The sequence below is a fragment of the Megascapheus bottae genome, chromosome 16 (genome assembly GCF_031878675.1).
Source record: "Megascapheus bottae isolate mThoBot1 chromosome 16, mThoBot2.hap1, whole genome shotgun sequence".
NCBI lineage: Eukaryota > Metazoa > Chordata > Mammalia > Rodentia > Geomyidae > Megascapheus > Megascapheus bottae.
Window position 1 is genome coordinate 25,907,171 of NC_143524.1, and position 12,600 is coordinate 25,919,770.

Sequence of the window (12,600 nt, forward strand, 5' to 3'; positions counted from 1 at the left end):
TAGAGACACAAATTTAAAGATAATTTTCAAAATCTCACAAAAGTGACATAAGTAACCTTTTCAAGCTTTTTTTCCCCTCTCCCTCTTTTTTTTTTCTTTCCTTTTTTCTTTTATTTGGTCACTTGTGGGGCTTGAACTCAGGGCCAGGGCATACACTCTCCCTGAGCTCTTTTGCTCAAGGCTACTCTTCCACTGCTTTGAGCTCCGCTTTTGCTTTTCTGGTGGTTAATTGGAGGTAAGAGTCTCATGGACTTTCCTGCCTGGCCTGGCTTTGAACTGAAACCTTGCCATCTCACCTTCCTGAGTAGTTAGAATTATAGGCAGGAGCCACCAGCACCTGTCTCCATCCTCCTCCTTTTTTTTTTTTTTTTTGTGGTACATGGAGTTAGAATTTAGCCTGGGCATTGTCCCTGAGCTCTTCAGCTCAAGGCTACCGACCTACCCTTGAACCAAGCCCCACTTTCCGTTTTCTAGATGTTAATTGGAGATAAGAGTCTCGTGTCCTTTAGTGCCTGGGCTGGCTTTGAACCTTGATCTGAGACCCTCAGATCTCATCCTCCTGAGTAGCTAGATTACAGGTGTGAGCTACCACTCCCAGCCCCCCCCCCTTTTAAATGACAGATAAAATTGTCATATAAACTTTTCATCTTTGCTCTCAAGCTAGCTATTATGTCAGACATCAGTCTTTAAGAAGAATTAAGAAAAAATACTCTTGATAGACACCATTTATTTATTTATTTATTTGTTTATAATTTTAAAGTTTTTATTGTTGGGGTAATGTAAAGAGGAGTTACAGTTACATTCGCCCGGTAGTAGGTGCATTACTTCTCATACATTGATACCCCTTCTCATGTTTTTGGAGAGACCCCATTTAAAAGAAAAGAAAAGAAACTTTTTGTAAAGGTTTGATCACACACACACACACACACACACACACACACACACACACACAATCTGAATTAAACAAAGCAAGGCAATGGTGCTTAGTTTATCTTGGCTTCATTGTTTCCAATGTAGGAATGTCACCTTATTGCTAATAGATAAGTGTTGGGTTTGATCTCTTACTGTTTGGGAAATCAAACACAAATTAGAAAGTTAGAAATGCCCCAAACTATAAAGAAGTCAATTTTGTAAGGCTTGTCTGAATTGATATTTGATCTTTTATTTCCACATATTTCTTGCCTTTCTGACTTTTCTGTCTTTCTCAGTGAAACTGCACCACACACTGGAAAGTGAAGATACAAACATTTATTTCTATAATATCGAGGGAGAATAGGAACAAGATGATTGGCCCTAGACTCATCTATCCAATCACAGCCTCAGAAATGAGCACAAATTCTGACAGATCAAGAAGGATTCAGCAAGTAAAAGGCTTGCTCCAACTTCTAACCAGGCAGTATAGAGAATTGTAGCAGAGTCTGGACATCAATGTGCTATATATATTATATTATGTTATAATGGAAAGTATAACTGAGTTTTGAAACTTGGGAACAGAACTCATTTCCTAGCAAATTTAAAGTTGGAAAGTTAAGCATCAATGAGACTCAAACATAAAGTTAATCCTTAAACGTCTCAGTTGAGATGATTCCAGTCCTTATACAGAGATATGAGTATTTACTTCAAAAATATACCTTCTTAAATTGCAATACACAAGATGACCTTATGTTTGTATCCACCCTACATATATACCCTGGGAACAGGATACAGAGAGTTTTTTAGATGGCCACACCCAGCTTCAGGTCCTCTGTCCTTGTTGCTCTCTGGTTACCCTGCACAATTCACATACATTGACTATTCCACAATAAACTCCACCATCTGTCTGTAGGGGAGTTTGTATTGATCATGTGCTCCATCAAGTTGACAGAGGTGCAAAGCTAAATGTGTGACACTCTAAGAATATGCATATATTTGAATAACTTGACTATTTAGACCAACAATTTGCAAAGGCACTCTGAATGATCACACATTCTGCTAACACTTCCAAGGAACAGTTAGCTCTACTTACTGAAGGGGAAGGGGAGAGGAGGAACAGGGGTGTTTCTAGCTGGAGTTCTTGAGTTCATTGAAGCCTTGTCTCTGACATTTTCCCTGTGTGAGTGATCTTGAGTAAATTACTTTGTAGCCATGAGTCTCAGGCTCTTCATTTATCCAACCAGAACAAAAACAAAAGCAAAAAAAACATTTTTTTAAAGCTCCAAAATAGCTAATAGGAGTGAATTCCTTTTGCTATTTGCCAACCCTGAGGCAAATTGAACCCAGTATGCAATAATGTATATTCAACAGTGCCTTCTGGATAACCACAAGAAGGTCTCCAGGAAAGGAAATTGTTTATAAGTCTTTCCTTTTACCAAAATTAATGTTAGACTGTGTAGGGGAATTCTTACAGCAATGAGTCTTAGCAACGTTTAGTTCAATCCCTTTTGAGATTACAGAAAAATGCGCTCGCGCTCTCTCTCTCTCTCTCTCTCTCTCTCTCTCTCTCTCTCTCTCTCTCTCTCTCTCTCTCTCTGTCTCTCTCTCTCTCACACACACACATACACACACACACACACACACACATACACACACACAGTAGTACCCACTAAACTGAACTTTGAGGGGAAGGTTTTCCTATAATTGCCAGCTTTGCGTCCCTGAGGGAATGTTTCCCCAAATGTCACTTCAGATTGTCTGTCTTGGAATTGCTAAGGATGCTTATTTAAATGCTAATTCCTGCACTCTGCTCCCTCTCCTATACCTCACTGGAGCCTAATTTGGGGAAAAACTTCACATTTTTTTCTTCTAAATCTTAATGTCCATCCTAGTCTTGTAGGTAGTGGTTGGAGTAGCTGAGAAGAACATTCAGCTTTAAAGCAGGAAGCCAGGGAGACAGGAGACAGAGATCATCAAATGGCTTATTGAAAATAGTTTTCTGGCTCCTTGCCATGTAAAGTTTTCTCCAAGGGTCTTGGTCACAGGCAAAATAAGGACCAGGAAGACAACCCTATTCTTCTATAGAGGATGGAGAGGAATAACAAATTGTTCTCTCAACCCAATCACTGCCCCCACTTCTGGTTAAAGCAAGTATATATACAGGTACATGCTTACATATATATACCTATGCATATACATTTATACATACACACATACATATACATATATAACTTGTTTCTCTAGCATCTGTGTATCTATATATTTATGTAGTTATCTCTGTGTGTGTGTGTGTGTGTGTGTGTGTGTGTGTGTGTGTGTCTGTCTGTCTGTCTGTCTGTCTGTCTGCCTCTTCTTGGCTGCCAGGATTCATTCTTCAGAAGGTCTGGTTTCTATGTTGTAAGTTTGCTAGGGCTGGCAATGAAAGAAAATAAAAAAATAAAAATAAAAAAACAAACATCTGCAAGAGCTTGCAATGACTGCCCTGGAACGGAACTCTTCTAATAAAAGATGTATCATTTTAAATGCGCTGAATTTTGATTCTGGTAATTCGTGCACTGGAGTGTCTATTTCGAGGCAGCGGAGGTATCATATGACAGCGCGCGTCAAGGCACCGTGGAGCCCTCTCGTGGACTCCCACCTACTCTCCCATTCACTGGAGAGGACTGCTCGCACCGCCTCCCCCCCACCCTCTCCACCACTCCACCACCACTCCCACCCCACTCCAACCCCCACCCCCACCCCAGAGAGCTAGCATGAAATCTCCCGGAGTCTGCCTAGATCAAATGGAGCTTCCTCGCTCAAGGGGTGCGAGTATTACCTCCACCATGCAATTTCCACTATCAATAATTTAACTTCTTTGCTGCAGAACAGGAGTATTGTGCCGGGCACCAAAGACTCGCCCCCCACCCCCATCCCTCCTTTTGAACCAAAAGAAAGGTGGGGAATATATATATATATACATATATATATCATATATATCTATATATCTCAGGGGTCTGTGAGTTTTGGGGCTGAAATCTTCCCCCCACAGCTGCTGCCTTGATGTTGACTTTGACAAGTAGTGGCTGTAAAAGGTGGGTTGCTTTTCTTTCTTTTAAGTGTATCTCTCTTTCCCCTCCCCTCTCCTTTCTCGCCCCCTCCCTGCCCTCCCCCATCCCGCACCCCTCGTTTGGTCTGCTGGGAAACATGCATGGCTTCAGTGAGGTCTGTCACTGCCGGGGCTTCCTGGCTGGAGCGTGTAACTCGGTGTAACGTTATCCGGCGGGCGTTCATGAATAAAGAATGCTGTTATTATCTTGATTGAATTCCTATTAGGCTAACTCGGGAGAGGTCAGTGCGCGAACTCTGTTTAAGCCGGCATGGTTAAGGTAGCGGGGCGTCCACCAATCGCGTCCACCGCGTGCGGTCCAAACCCTCTCCCCTCCCCCTTCCCCCTCCCCCCGGGGTGCTCGCGCTCCGCCCGTGCGCAAAGGTGCGGGAAGGTGTTCTCCGTAGTCCGGGAAAGTGGTGGGGATGGGGGGGGGGGGAGGACGCCAGCCCCAGAAGTTAGGTACCGGGGGTGGGGGGTGCTGCCTTACTGGGGAATGAGCCCTCGACGTGTGCGATTCACACTCGCTTTCTTCGAGGGGGGGCCCAGTGTGGGGTGGGGGGGATTTCAGCACAACGAAGGGATCCCCAGAATTTGTGGGGCTCGACCACCTCTCTCCAAAGCCTTGAGGACATCCCTCAGAGGCGCAGACCCCGGGGGTCGCAGGGTGGGTGGCCTGGCTCCCGCCCCCTCTCCTCCTGGAGAGCTGGAGCGCAGGATGGGTGGGTACGAGGCGCCTGGAGAGGGGTCCCCGGGGTGGGGGGGGGCTGAGCCTAGGAGAGGAAAAGGCGCGGCGTTCCCTTTAAGCGGCCGCCGGGAACGAGTGTCGGTAGCGCGAGCGAGCCGGTGAGGGGGGAGGGGGGATGGAGGTGGAGGGGAGGGAGGGGGAGGGAGGGGGGAGGGGATGGGGGCGGCGCCGTTTGACCAATCGAAGCTCAACCGAAGAGCTAAATAATGTCTGCCCAGGGCGCGCGGCTCAGGCTGGAGCTTCGGGTCGTCGTCGTCGCCGCAGCCGCCGCCGCCGCGCCGGGGCGCCCCCGCCCGTCCGCCGTCCCGCGCACCCCCGCCGCGCTCCGGGCTCCGGGGCCCGGCCGAGACGCCGGTCCGGCGCGCCCCCCGGCTCCCCTCCGGGAAGCTTGGATGAGACATTGGCACCGCAGTGGCCAGCGCTGCCGCGGCCGGGGCTGCTGCTGCTGCCGGGTGCCCGCTGTGGGACGTCCACCACGGGGACCCGGGCTGGACGCCGGAGCCAGGAGCGCGACGACGATGTGACTCCGCGACTGGGGATCCGAAAGCGTGGTGTGGACCCCGAGGTAGGCGACCGCCGGATTTGGGGGAGGGGGGTTGGTGTGTGTGGGAGCAATGGAGTCGATGCGGGAACCCCAGGGGGGGAAAGTTGGCTTGGGGTGTGTGTGTGGGGGGGTCATCACGAAGTTGTGGTGAGACGGACCGCGGCCGTCGCCCTCTCCTCCCGGAGTAGGAGCGCTGGAGTGCCCGCTGGGGAGCACCTCTCACCATCCAGGGTGGGGAGGCTCTACCCCAGGGGGGGATCCCCGAAGTGGGAGGGCGCAGGCCGAAGAGGAGCGACGCCACTCGGGGTGGCGTCGTGGGAGCCAAGACGGCTTCCCGGGGATCCCCGAAGTCTTCCTCCAGAAGAGGAGAGGGCGTAAGAGCCATTCGCAGGGCGGCCGTGGCCGGTGTCGTGTGTGTGTGTGTGTGTGTGTGTGTGTGTGTGTGTGTGTGTGTGTGTGTGTGTGTGTGTGTGTAGGGGTGGGAGGGGGGCGGCTGGCCGAGGACGAGGTGTCGGGACCGGGAGGCGAACCCCTTCTCCCTGGGCTTGTGGACCCGTGCGCTCGGGTTGGGGCCGGGGCGAGGTGTGGTGGGGCGGCGGGGTCTGCGCGTCCCGCGCTTGCCTGCGCCCTGCCTGCGTTCCTGGAGGTGAGAACCCAAGCGCACCGAGCCGTCCGAGGCCGCCCCACGTCGCCTGGAAAACTTGGGGAGAGGTGGGATGCGGGAGGAGGGGGGTGGTGGTGAGGGCGGGCGGCTTGCCTGCCACTCGGCCCTGAATGGGTCTATGAAACTCCCCGGGGCAGGCCGTACCCAACTCTCCCGATTCTGCTGCGCGCCTCTCTTTGGGGACCCCCCACCTCCCCAACTCCCCCCCCCCACGGGCATAAAAAGTTTTGACTTTCATGAAATAGGTGAGTGTGTGTGGGCGCGCGCGCGCTGATCGGTCTTTTTTTGGGGGGAGGGTAGTGGGTGGGAGTGGTGGTGGTTGGAGAGGATTCAGGGCCAGGATGCTAGATAAATGAGGAGGGGGGTGTGGATTGAGACTGCAGAGAATAGCCTAGGGCTGGAGGCTTTGTGGCTGGTGGTCCGGGGTGGTGGTGGTGGTGGTGGTGGTGATGGGGCTGGGGGGTGGGAAGAAGAGGAAATTGTCCGAAGTTGGGGTTCTCTAAAGGGAAAAAGGCACAAGCTGTTGAGGGGCGAACTGGAGTCAAGATTGGAGGAGGATGCTGTGTGTGCGTGCGTCGGGGGTGGCCCGGGGGGGACCAGCGAGCCGGGTGTGGGGGGGCGGAGGAAGAGGAGGAGGAGGAGGAGGAGGAAGGAAAGAAGGGAGGGAGGGAGGGAGGGAGGGAGGGAGGGAGGGAGGGGGAAGGGGAGTGGGGGACGCCCGGGAAAGCGTACCTAAGGAAGGTGGAGGGCGCCCTCTGCTGGCCTCGCAGACGAAGGCAGCGGCTAAGGGGGCAGAGGGGAGGGGGGCGGGGGAGGCTGGGGGCGGGGCAGTGGTGGCTGCGGAGTTTTGCGGGATTCCCCCCCCCCTCCAGGGCGCTGGTAGGTGGGACTTGTTGAATGCCTCTGCTGACCAGCTGCTGGTGGTCTTGGTTCTTGATTGTGTGGCTCCAATGGGCGGAGGGGGGGACGGCGGGGGGGGGCGGAGGAAGCTTTACTGCCCCTTGGGGTGTTTTTGAACAGCTAAGTTGGGTTCATGGACTTGGTAGGATTCCTGTATCGTCTTTGGGGTTCTCCCGAGTACCTTGCGATTCTGAGCCGTGTACACTTTTCTGACAAGAATGCAGGAATGTTCTTGGCCAGAAGCAACGAAAAGCATATTTCTGAGTGTTTATTATTTCTTCAAATTACAGTTATCTCTTAAAGCAACGTGGTATATAACTGGAGACGTTGGTTATGGTTTCTTTTTTAACTTTCCATTAAACTTTCTATTTCTATGTAAACTTTCTATAATAAATGTGAGTTCCAAAGTCAAAAGCCATTAGGGTCTTACAATTTGACACGCTTCGTTTTGACCGTTTTATTTATCGAGATGTAATTACAGTTTTATTTCGGCTAAACATTACAGCCGTCAATGTTTATCTCGCATAAGATGATCATTTTGGGGTTGGAGATAGAGAAGGTCATGAAATGAATAAATCTCATGGGGCGCTGAAATTACACCATGACAATTGGTTCTGGCGAGCCAGCACCCCTTTAAAAACAACCACAAACCTGTCCCCTCATTTGGCTTAAAACTTTTTCCCCCCACCCTGAGTTTACCTCTGAACTAGCAGCAGAGGTAAAAAGAAAGTAAAGAGACACTTGTTGAAATGTAACCATAACCTTTACTGGAATTTGAAACACGTTGGTTACCATTACTGGAATTCCAGGAGCATCGAGTCTTTTTGCTCTTGTAATTTATTTTGCAAAATGAGATAAATGTTGGTAAATATAGACCAATAGTGTTATGACATGAGAAGCTATTATGTATATAGAACTATTTTAAGTTATTACAGAACATTTTCTATTTATAAATGATATAAGCAGAAAGAAATGATTTCCAGATAAACAAGACTTACGGACATGTTTTGAAGCACTAGAACATTGCAGACACACTTAGACATCACATTTTAAACAGTAATTTTTCACATACCTTTAGAGCCTGTCATGGCCCATTCAGAGCAGAGCTGCTAAGTAGAAATGCCATTTATTTTGAGGTGATGTGTAAGACCAGTTAAGAGGACAGTGTGTCAATATTTGAGTATCCAACACTTAAAGCATTTAGAATTCTGGTTTATGATGTCCTTCCAGTGTATGTTTTAGTTGCAAACAAAAGGAAAAATGAATAAGTAAATAAATTACCATTTGCCTAGATGCAATAATGTCCTCAGACTAAGGAAATCAATGGCTTAAATCTCATCATGGTCTATGGGAGGTGAGAATGGTGGTGGAGTATTGCTGCTTAATTTGACTCACCAGGAAGGGGATGTCATGTTAATGTAAATGCAAATTTCTGCAATCTTGGCTCTACGGTATTGGCTTCCTGTTTAAAGTGGGACCATTAGAACATAAGCTATTCTCTTCTTCCTGGAATCTTTTAAGAGTCCCAGCTTTCTAATAGTCAAAATGTAGATGATTGATAATCTCATTTTGTTTCAATATAAATAACTCCGGTTTGGAGCTCAGCATACAGAGCCAGTTGAGCACACTCACCTGATAATATAGCAAAGAGTTTGTTTACTTTTTCTTACACTCATCTTTTAAAATGCTCTGGAAGCATGTCTTTCTCCTCCCCTCCCCCCCTTTCCCTCTCCCTCCTCACCCCCCCCCCCACACCTTCCCTCTATATCAGAGTAATGAACTTGTGAAATATAACAGAGACAGAAGCTTTAGATATCTTGGACATAATCTTCTACTAAACACCCAGACATTTGAAGACACACACAATGGAAAAGTCATGTACAAGTAACTCATTAAAGTTTTAAGATTTAGTAAGTTAGCTCCAGAGGAGAGAGAAAGAATTTCAGACTTCCTGAGTGAAAACAGCGAGCTTGGAGAGGAGATGACAGCTAAATCCCGATTCTCTTTTATGAAAATGTTTCCCATTTCAGTTGTCCATGATACTGAATTTAATGGTCAGAAGTAACTTTCAGCTTTCATCTGTCTCCTTGTGTGCTAGGCTTTAAATTCAGTTTGCATAAGCAGCTCTTCTAGCCCACTGCAAGGGAACATATCCCTTTAATATGGTAATTGCTCACTTGTCTCAACTTGTTTTCAAACACTTGTTATGGTGCGTTTGGTTTCCACTAATTGCAAAATTGCTGCTTAATTGAAGGACTCTCATCCATCCACTGCAGCAATTCAGCCACTGGCAGGCTCCGTGATCTCAAACTGCGAATTGTATTTGAAAGAGGAATCAGAAGAGAATTCTAGGTTTACAAAGTGGGTTGTTGTTTCATGGAGAAAGTTATCATTTGGTCGAGAATCACAGGAAGTTATGTCGTGATACGTTTCCTTTATTAGGACGAATAAGAAGCATGAATAACTGAGCAAACTGGCTGCTACATCCTGCTTCCATTTACTCTGTCTTGTATGGAGCAATGTGAAGCAATAAATGCTGGTGGCAAATGAAATCCGTATGGTATTTGCATGTGGGACTTAATTCTGGGAAACATTAGGAAGGTTTTGGTGCTTCTAAGCCTAGGTTTGCATGTCCTGAGAGACCCCTGAAACTTATAATTAAGGCACAGAAGCATTTAATTTTGCACTTAAATATATCACTACATTTCCAAAATGCTAATACTAAAGACTCAGAAAAACTGTGACCTAAGTAGTGAGTACATGGAGTCATTGTTATTCACAAATTAAAAAGTAGCACTCATTAGACCTGTGTTGACATTGGAAAATTGTTTGGAGTTGGGGAGGCATCATCAGACACGTTTTCTAAATAGAATGTTTCTAAATATTCTTTTCTGTAAAATGTGTTTGGTTTGAAGTCTGGAAAGTTTCATTTCCACATAAATGTTCAAATAGGAACTGTGACACTGATATACTGGTAAGATAAACCTGATTAAATACACTGGATGGTAAGAGGTTGCTCACTGCCCTGAGATTTGCAGTCACAGATTGCCTGAAGTTTAAGGATGGCTTGCATTAAATGAATTTGGGATGAGAGAATGATGGAGGGGAGGGGTACATAAATTTACAAGCTTCAGTGACAGCCCTAATAAAGTAAAAGTTTATTTCCAAAGAGCCCAGAGAGTAACGAATCTTACGTAGTTTCCCCAAAGCTTCACTTGAAAGGACTTTTCATTGGTTGTCATGGTAGTAATGTTCTGATTTTGAAAGCTTGCAGAACCCAGTAGCTTTTAACTCCCCTTTCATCTTGGTTCCTTTGGTCTGACTGAAACTTTATGATGACCCTCTGTGTTTTTGACATGCCTCTTTATTTTTGGAGGGAGGGGTACCAGCAAAGGAGAATTTCTTAATTCCCAGACAATCTAAGCATTGAAATACATAAGATTGCCTGATTCTTTTTGTTTTTAAGTGCTGTACTTCATGTTGATTTATTAAAACAAACCTAAACTGGCAACTTGTTGTTTAATTATCACTATTAGGCATAGAATTAAGATGTGTATCATTGGCATTTAAGGGGAGCAAAATTTCAAATTATGCTACACAATTCATAAAAAATTGAAGTAATAGTGCCACCTAGAGAACAGAATCACCAGCTTTACCAGCCAAAGACCATTTCTCCTTCCAAATGAGCCATCTTCCAAGGCTACAGGCCCCAGGATTTCCTCTGACCTAATAAGCACATTTATAGATGGGGTGGGTGTGTGAAGAAAATAAGGAGAGAAAGGAGGAGAAGGTACATTTGGAATTGTACATAAAAATTTAAAACCAACAGTTAGAAAGACAGACAGACAGACAGACAGACACACACACACACACACACACACAACCCTTTTAGCCTTTAAAAGTAGTAGCCACATGTAGAGTGCCAGGAAGTCATTTTTTTAACATTTATTATTTTTTAGGGTATGTGCTATTTTAGCATGGAGTACAAAGGTTCTGATTTTATCCATTTGCCACAGGCAATTCATTACACTTTCTGAGATACAATAACACCAAATAAATGGAGTAGAGAGAACATTAAGAATGCCTTTGATCTCTGATCTAATTTTAACTTCAATGACTTGAGAAGACTTAAGAATAAAATGGAGGGAGATATAGGTATATGTGTGTGTATATATATACACACACGCATATACATATGTACATATGCATATGTATGTGTGTGTGTGTGTGTGTGTAGCAGGATTTTAAATGCAGAGAAAAAGTAAGAAACAGGAGCAAAGTGTAAGATGGTAAGAATAGCCTTACTCTTAGAACAGATAAAAACACATGTGTGATCCAATCAGCAAAACACTACACTATGGATGGAGCCTAGAACCCAGTACAAATGGGGCAGAATCCCAGGTGACAAAACCAGCATTTGATTCTATTTTACATGCTTCCATGGTAGCATTCGAGATAAGGTTGGTGGCCCAAGAGGCATTTTGCTAAATGTTCTTAAACAAACAAATTTCTTAGTGCTTGCTTCAGATTCTGACTAGTGATATAGGCAACCAAAGGACTATATAACTGGGAAAATATATATTCATTTTCTGGCAGGAAGGTAGAAATGAGAGGAAATATATTTAATAATACTTATTTTTTGATCTGTGGGGGTTGGGAGGGATGAGAAAGAATGATCAAATGTGTGGTATTGAAGAAGATGCATTGTACTTATAAACTGACATATTGAATGATAATCCTTTGCACAACTACCTAAATATAACAAAAAATAGAATACTTATTTTTTTCTTCCTTGGTATCTATTATAGAAGTCATTTCGCTAGCTTAGTTCTAAATTTTCTTATGTATAATTTGATTCACTCACAAAGTTATGTTTAGGAGGTTTGAAATGTTAGAGATGATTTAGATAGCAACTGTAAGCTTACTGGTGGGTTGTCTTTGAAATGCCTTTTGGATGCTAGTGAAGAGAGTAATTCTGGTGCTTCCGGGACTGAGATAAAGTACGTCATAAATTTCTGCCAATTTCTGGCAAACAGAAAACAGAGAGCATGCTAACCAAATAAACACATTATTTTGAGTTGTTTTATTATCTTTAAGTGGTTGTACAAAGGGGTTTCAATTCATCTTCTCAGTTTGTGAATATAATACATCTTGATGGATATCATCCCTTTCATCATTCTCCCCTGTGTCTCCCAAGAAAACCATTATATGGTCTGTGTGCCATTCATAGAAGCAATCAAGTGTTGAAAACTTTCTTATTCGGAAAAAGGACCCCCCCAATATAATGTTATGTAAAGAGAGAGAGAACCTCTCATTCAGTTATATTTTTGCTGCACAGAATTCAGTCTAGGTGTTGGATCATCTATGTACCTCACCAGTTGCATTTTCTACTGCCTCTTTCTGCCTTAGGGAACTGAATGAGGTCCAAATTGAGGAAAATTTCTCTCTTTTCATATGTTCACTTGTTTCTTGAATGTGTTTTTAAACACAGGCAAATTTCTTTTGCATGACAAACAATCTGAAGGTCGAGAGAGTGCTGCATTCATAATTCTGGGCAAAATCCCAGGCCACATTCCTAGACCCAACTCTCCTAGGTGTTCTCTATTACATAATCTTGGGAAAGTACATCCAGCGCTGTGGTTGGCTGAGGGAGGATGTGTCTGAAGACACAGGTGATACACTTATCATAGTGAAACATGAAGCCAGCAGGCATTGCTGACATTCTGCTCGGTGGTAGAAACTGG

At 45.3% G+C, this 12,600-nt stretch overlaps 1 protein-coding gene across 6 annotated transcripts in view; it reads left to right on the forward strand.

Moving 5' to 3' along the window:
* Bdnf (brain derived neurotrophic factor) overlaps nucleotides 1–12,600 on the forward strand; it is a 58,371-nt gene that overhangs the window by 18,767 nt on the left and 27,004 nt on the right. Inside the window, exon 1 of one of the 6 annotated variants that reach the window (XM_090347973.1) lies at nucleotides 5,118–5,313. The exons of the other annotated variants lie outside the window; for them this stretch is intronic. The gene's annotated coding sequence lies outside the window, so the exon portion shown is untranslated. Of the gene's footprint in view, nucleotides 1–5,117; nucleotides 5,314–12,600 lie in introns of those variants that run through there. 6 annotated transcript variants of the gene reach the window in all.